This window comes from Equus asinus, chromosome 22 (assembly GCF_041296235.1).
Source record: "Equus asinus isolate D_3611 breed Donkey chromosome 22, EquAss-T2T_v2, whole genome shotgun sequence".
Taxonomy (NCBI): Eukaryota; Metazoa; Chordata; class Mammalia; order Perissodactyla; family Equidae; genus Equus; species Equus asinus.
The window spans coordinates 53346919-53354472 of record NC_091811.1 but is presented as its reverse complement, the minus strand read 5'-3'; positions in this window follow the sequence as shown (position 1 = coordinate 53354472).

Below are 7554 nucleotides of genomic sequence, written 5' to 3'. Positions count from 1 at the left end.
CGCTGGGGCTGCGAGGCTGGACCCTCCCCCGCGAGGCTCCCAGACCCTGGGGGCGGCCGTCCCCCACCTCCCAGCGCTGGGATCGCCGCCCCCGCCCGAGCCTCCCACATCCGCCTCCCCGAGGGGGCGGGCCTTGGACTCGGGCCGCGGGGGGTCCTGTGGGGTCTGGGCCGGAGCCATGGGGACCAGAGCAGGGACAGGAGGCACCATCTGACGGCTGGGGTAGGGTTGGGGGCGTCCCTCCCGTTCAGAGCTGCTGAGGGGGCGACCTGGAACCCTGGGATGGGAGGGGGGGCACCAAGGGATGGACATGCGGGGAGGAGGAAGGGAAAGGAAGTCACCTGCCCTTCTGGCACCCTCAGCCCTGGGTCCTGGGCCTAGAAGCTCAGAGCAGCAAGGGCAGAGTTTGGGGCTGGCAGGGTCTCAAATATTTTGGCTTCCCCCCTCCCCCAACCCCCGGCGGGGACTGTCTCTCCACTTGGGGACTCTCCATTCGGTCCGAATCCTTCAGTCTCCTCCCTCGGGCCCCTTCACCCACTCTTGTCCCCTCCCCTCTTCCGCAGCCTCTCTGCGTTCAGCTCAGCGCAGGGTAAACAGGCCCAGATGGGGCGGCTCTGGGTCAATGGTGAGGACGGCTCAGCCCCATCGGTCAGCCGCAGCACAGCTCAGCTCGGTGACAAGGACGCCTCTCCCCACCGTGGGCGACCAGAACGGAGGGAGAGGCTTGGAACCGCCTTGGACTGCCCCCTTCGAGGCAGACCTCTCACCCCACCAAATGGAGTCTTAGAGCTGGGGACCGAACCTCCTGTGGGACACCACTGGGACAAGGTGCTGTGGTGGGGGGTGCAGAATGGCTTCTCCCCCAGGGAGAAACAGACTCTTCCTCCTGACGCCCTTCCTCAGGCTCTGAGCTCTGACATCCTTGTCCTTCTTTATGACCACCGTAAGCAGCCTGGAGGCAGGACTCCCGGCTTTATGGTTTTATTCCTGGCCTCCTGGTTATCCACAAAGACCCTGGAGTCTGGGAATCCAGACTAGTTGCCTTAGATAAGCGACACCTCTCCATGCCTCAGTTCCCCATCTGCTAAAAGGGTGTGATAAACAGCCAGCCTCACAGGGCTGTGAAAATGAAGGGAAATGTTGCATGCTCGGTTCAAAGCAAAAATGCTGTCTGCTGAGCCTGACACAGTGTAGGCCCTTCCGGAAAGTGTTTAATTAAATTAATAAATGACAAGGCTGGGAGGAGGTGGCCTCAGAGCCGAGTGGAAAGACCAGGGTATTAGGAGCAGGAGCAGACCTCTACAGTGTCTTGCTCTAATATGGGGATTCTGTGAGATGGGCCAGGGACCCCCACCCGTTGCCGGGAATAGAGGCTGGGGGAGACAATGGGTAAAGGCTCAAACAGGCATCAATTGTTGACTGACCTCACTTCCTCTGCAGAAACCCTCCCCAGCCCCCACCCTGCAGCTGCTTCACAACTCGTGAGCATTGTGAATCCCAGAACCGAGGCACACCCGAATTTCAGTGTCAGGACGGAGCTGTGTCCTGCAGCCAATAGGAAGTACTATGGGATTACAGTATCTGCTCTTGCAGATTATAGCGGCCACTTCGGCACTCGATTAGCTGGAGAACTAGCAGTGTGGCTGCCTGTCCATCGTCCAGACCCATGCTCACCCCGGCCCTACTATGGCTTCTGATAAACCTTTCCCAACTGCAGCCAGTGGACCTCTGTCCTGGGAGGCAGAAGTGGGGGCTTCCCCAAGGGAAGCATTCAGTCTGAGACACACACTGAGAACAGAAACATGGAGATGGACAAAAGCTGAGCATCAGTGGGGATGGGGAACTTTATCTGGGAAGGGCTCATGAAACAGATACAAGAGTAGGGTTTGGAGGAGGAAGACAGGGCCCAGTAGGGGATGGGCTGTTCTTCAATGCTGGGTAGTGCGTCCCACACCCCCCACCCCCCTGCCCCGGTTCCCAGAGTGCTGAGCCCTCTGGACCCTGACCCGTGCTCTTTGGGGCTTCTTGAACCTGGTGCCTTCCACAGCACGCAGAGAATCTTGGGAACGTGCAGAAATCTTGGGAAGGCCTCAGAGGAGGGACACAGTTGGAGAAAGCCCAGTGGAGACAGAGCCCAATGAGGAAAGGGAGAAGGAATTACAGACTGTATCCAAGTCTGCAAGAATTAATTACTCAGAAGAACCAGCTGTTCCCCATAATCGGTGAGGACAGGACAAGAGGAAACAGGCCCAGAGGACTGAGATTTAGATTTAGATATTCGGAAGGATTTCCCAGCAGCGTAAGAAGCAGAGGCCTGGAGCCCCTGGGAAGGGTGTGTGGAGTGAACCTGCAGGGAGATTCTCAGCTGGGGCAGGGAGGTGACACAGAGTCTGCATGAAGGCAGGGGAGTGGCCCTTTCAGGACCAGATATGAATATTGAGTTGAAGCATTACTCTTGACATGAGGGCGGGGCCAGCTTCGTGGGTGTTCAACCTGTGCAGACGCCTCTGCTTGGTTTAATGCTCTGCTGTTGCCATCCTGAAATTCTCAATAATGTTTGAACAAAGGGCCCAGCATTTTCATTTTGCACGGGGGCCTGGCGAATTGCACAGCTGGTTCTGCATCAGGATAAGGAGGAGGAAAAAGCAAGGGAGGGAAATTAGCAGAGGGTGAGCTGGGCTTTGCTCCACTCAAATTGCAGAGTGGAGATTTAGATCAGACAACCTAGGGCTTTTTCAAACATGAGAACCATGAAGACAGGAGAACAGGGTGCCCGAGGAGAAGGAACTGTGGGCAGAAGGGCAGATACTTGTGAATTTCATTTATCCATCTGTTCTACACAGAGTCTCAGCTTGGTGGGCTGGATGCAGCCTGAGTCTTGCCTGGAGGAAGAGGGAGAGGAAGTGACTTCTTTAGGTCTCCCTCAGCTCAGGGCAGAAGGCACCCTGGTGTCCCGAAGAGAACAGTCAACCAAGGGCCATAGGGCCTGGGTTCCAGGCTTAGATCACCTTTCTGGGCCTCAGTTTCCTCCTCTGTACACTCAGAGGGTTAGACCTGATACTCCCGAAGGTCCTTCTCAGCCTTATATGATCTTCTTTGGCTCTAAGATTCAGGAAACTATCTGGTCCCTGGCCCTGTCACCACAGCTCAGGTAAAAGGGCAGTTTGGCTGGTACCGAGGGTTGGGGAGGTTGGGGGCAGCCATAGCTCTGCCCAGCACCTCAGGAAGAGGCTGGCAGAAGAGGAACCAGCCACCGAGTCACCTTCCTGTTTCTCGCCGGCTCCTCCAGGATGTCCCCTGGATGAGTTCATCCACTCCTTGCCCAACCCTCAGCCCTCAGGATGACTCATCTCAGGATGGAACCTCTTGAGGAAGGGATGGCATGTCAGGGCAGGAGCCACATTAGACGGTGCCCACACAATGCCTCGGGGTAGGTTGGCGCGCAACCTGGGCCCTGAGGAGGAGCTGCTTCAGTAAGGCCTCCTGCCCGGCAGTCCTGCGACCTCTGGATGGCCCTCCCCTCTTGCCTCCTTGAGGCTCTGTGACTCTCCTGCACCCAACAGGCCCCGCCACTGGAGGAAGAGGAGAGAGAGTGGGAACAGCCCAAGCTTGGAGTCGGAGCCCCTGTGTGTGAGCCTCAGTTTCCACACCTGTAAGGAGGGGCTGGTAATGCCTTCTCTACCACACTCTCAGAATAAAAGCAAGTATCTGTGAGAGTTCTCTAGCAGCTGTAAGACCATGCAGACGACCGGTTTGTTTTAAGGAAGGGAGGCTGAGCTGTGGGGTAGGAAAAAGCACAAAGTGAGTGCCAGGAGAGCGGAGTCTTGGCCAAGGGACAGAGGTCTCTTTCCTTACTGGGTGCTAAATGGTGACTGTTCTAATAGCCACCAGAGGGGTCGTGATACAGATGAAGGCATAGCTACTACAGGGCCTTCGAAGCGTGAGACAGCCATTCTGGAAAATATTAAAGAAATCCCGAATCAGCGTGGGGTAAAATCAATAAATAAGATTCTGCAGAAGAGTTTACAATGAGAGGGGACTGGACTGCACCCCCCATGCTGGGGCCAGCCCCTTCTCAAAGTGTCGGCTGTTTGTTCCTCTGACGTTTACTTCGACAACTCTAAATGATACGTTTATACTGCTACCTCCATATTTTTCAGCTTTATTGAGTATAATTGACAAATAAAATCGTAAGCTATTTAAAGTGTACGTCGTGATGGTTTGAACACTTACACGTTGTGAGAGGATCCCTCCATCTAGCTAACTAACACATCCATCGCCTCACATAGTTATCTCTTTGTTTTTTTGGTGAGAACATTTAAGTTCTACTTTCTTAGGGAATTTCGATGATACAATACCGTGTTATCAACTGTAGCCGCCATGTTTTACCGTAGACCCTGAGACCTTATTCATCTTATAGCTAAAAGTTTGTGCCCTTTACCAACCTCTCCATATTTCCCTCGCCCCCCGGCCCCTGGCACCCACTTTTCTACTCTGCTCCTGTGAGTTTGACTTTTTTTTTAGACTCCACGTGTAAGTGATGCCAGGCGGTATTGTCTTTCTGCTATCTCTAGACTTAAAATCTTCAAGCAGGGGCCAGCCCCGTGGCCAAGTGGTTAAGTTCACACGCTCCACTTTGGCAGCTCAGGGTTTCACCGGTTCGCATCCTGGGCGTGGGACATGGCACCACTCATCAGGCCATGCTGAGGCGGCATCCTACGTAGCACAACCAGAGGCACTCACAAACTCACAACTAGAATATCGATCTATGTACTGGTGGGGCGGGGTGGGGGGGGGGGCTTGGGGAAAAAAAAAAAGAAGATTGGCAACAGTTGTTAGCTCAGGTGCCAAACTTTGAAAAAAAAATTTTTTTTAAATAGCCTATGGTTTAAAAAAAAAGTTTCAGGCATTATTTAAAAGCTCCAGAATTTAGATTTAGATTCTCTCCCTTCTTTCTCCCTCTTAATTGGTGATGGTGATGTTATTATTCTGTAAGTTTAAATTGTATCCCTTTGGCTCCTGTTCTGTCAGTATCACACAGTGTCTCTGAGTTTTCACCAGCTGACGAGCCCCCCTTCCCCCCTTCGCTGGAGCTGCAGTTTTGCTACGATAAAGGATGCGGTGTCAATTAGCTGAGGTGAACCATCTTGGTACTCGGGGATGTTCAACTGAGACTCAGGACGGGGGAGACGCCTTGAGGGCCTTGCTGAGCATTTTGGATGGCACAGCACTTCCTAGAGGCATCCAGACTCACGCCCACTGTAAAGAAATCAGGGCCTGCGTTTGCTGGGGTGAAGGTGGGCAGAGTTGGCCGGCAAGGGGGTAGGGGGCCCGCAGGCTCTTGGGTGGTGCTGAAGGGACTCTTGCTGCCTGGGGAGAGAGTCTGAGGGACCAAGAGCACCATCCCTGATGGAGAAGGCTTGGTATTTGGACAAAGAAGGGGTCCCCAGGATCTGAGAGTGGGTAATGGCCCCCTCTGGGAGAGGGATTGTTTGAAAGAGGGGCTGAGTGGCTGGGCGAGGCCAGAGGCCAGTGGGATTTCCTTCGGCTCCAGCCACTCGGGTGGGTGGGACCGGATTGCTGGAGCTGGACACAGGAATCTGCCTTTGTTTCCAGCTGGAGGGGAAATGCCATAAATCCTGCCCCTTTCCCGCCTCTCCAGCATCCGTGCCCAGGCTCTGCCCTTTCCAGCACCGGAGGGCCTGGTACTGAGAGCCCTCGGGGAGCCCTGGTCTCCAGGACCCCCTCATCCGCAGGCCTCTGCCCCTTGATCTCCAAGGTGGACCCCTGGCGCGGATGTAGGGGATCGGGGCGGGGGTGTCCAAGGCTGGTCTGGAGTAAATAGCCCAAGAGCAGAGTTTAGGTTTCCACCTGCTCACCTCTCTCCTTTCCCTTGGAGGGACCATGGCTTTTCACAGTTAAGGAGGACAGCTGGGTCTAAACGGAGGACTTGAGAGTGAGGTTTGGCCCTCCCTCAGCCCCCCACCTCCTGCTCCAAGCAGTCAGACAGACTCCACAACTTTGACCCCAGTCACACAGGCAAAGTATGGAGCTGGATGGCTGGGGGAATGCCAAGTGTTGGGGGCAGAGCAGAGGGGCCAGGAACCCCAGGGAGGGGGGGGGGTCCCAATCTTTGTTTTTTCCTTTGTCAGTGAGACTGTGTGTTTGTGTCCCTCTGTGATGGGGTGTTTTTATGCATGCTAGCGTGTGGGGCCTCTCAAACTGCCACTAGGCCAGTGGACCTGTGTGCACTTCTGTACCTGTGACCCTGCGGGTCCCGGTAGGACCCTGGCTGACCGTGTGTCTGCACGTGACATTGCCTGCATGTGTTCGAAGTTTCAGAGACCATCCAACCTCATGCCTTGCCCTCCAGTCCTGGCTTCAGATGTGGTGTCTTCCTTAACCGTGAAAAGCCACAGTCCTTCTGAGGCAAGGGAGAGAGGCGAGCAGGTCTGAATGTCTGCATGAACCCTGGCCAGATGGGTTCTCAACGTGGCCCGCTGAGCGCTGACAGGAGAAAGGTCTGAGGGGTCAGGGCGAGGAGCGGACTGGGGGATGGACGGCAACGTGGGGAGGGACACGGCTGGCCGGTGGTGGGTGTGGTGGAAGACGTGTGGATGTTTTCAACCATGTGGAAAGCATGAGTGCTGGAGAGAAGGGACTCTTGTCCAGGCGCCCCGTGTGGGGAAAAGGGGACACGAACCAATGAGTCCCCACTTGTCCTTCTGTCCTCCCCCAGATATGTACTCCTTTGCCTTCTCTTGACCTGACAGGGGTTTCCTGGGGCATGCCCTGGAATAATTGGGGACACTGCCACTCCAGGAACCAGGGCAGCCCCTGAGAGGAGGAGGGAGATGATAAAGGCCCCTCTAAGCATTCTGGACCTTGGTGGAGCCTGAACTCACTTCTCTTCTATACGCATTTATTGAGCCTATATCGGCCGGCATGGAGGGAGACAGACATGGTTTCTGCCCACGCAGGAGTCAGGGGGGTTCCCCAGGAGTCCCCACCAGCCTGGCTGACATCCAGTGTGCGTCAGGAGAGCCAACCTGGAAGTCCCTTCTGTAGGAGCCCCCTGTCTGCCAGGGTGTAGGGTGGACACATGCACACACAAGGGACAGGTCGGCCGGCCGTCGGTGCTGCAGTGATGGGGAGCGGGCCAGGGGTGCGCGGGGATGGGGGTGCAGAGCTGTGCAGGAGCTGGTCTGAGAAGGCTGCCTGGGATAAGTGTGTGTTTTCACTTCAGGGCCACCAGGATAGGATCCTAGAATCACAGGGGAGACCGTGGGCTTTCAAGGACACGTCCGCTGGCCTCCTCCACAGAGCTGGCCCCTTGGCAGTTTCCTCCCTGTTGCTGCTCGGCACCGTCACAAAGGCTGCTGTTTCCCGGCGCTGACCATGTGCCAGGCCGCTCAGTGCCTCGGACACCTCTCACTGTTGAGGCTGCACAACAACCCTGGAAAGTAGTGATTATATGTTATCACCATTCGATGTTACAAATGGGCAGACCGAGGCTGGGAGAGGTCCCTGGTCGCAGAGATGGGAAGAGGCAGG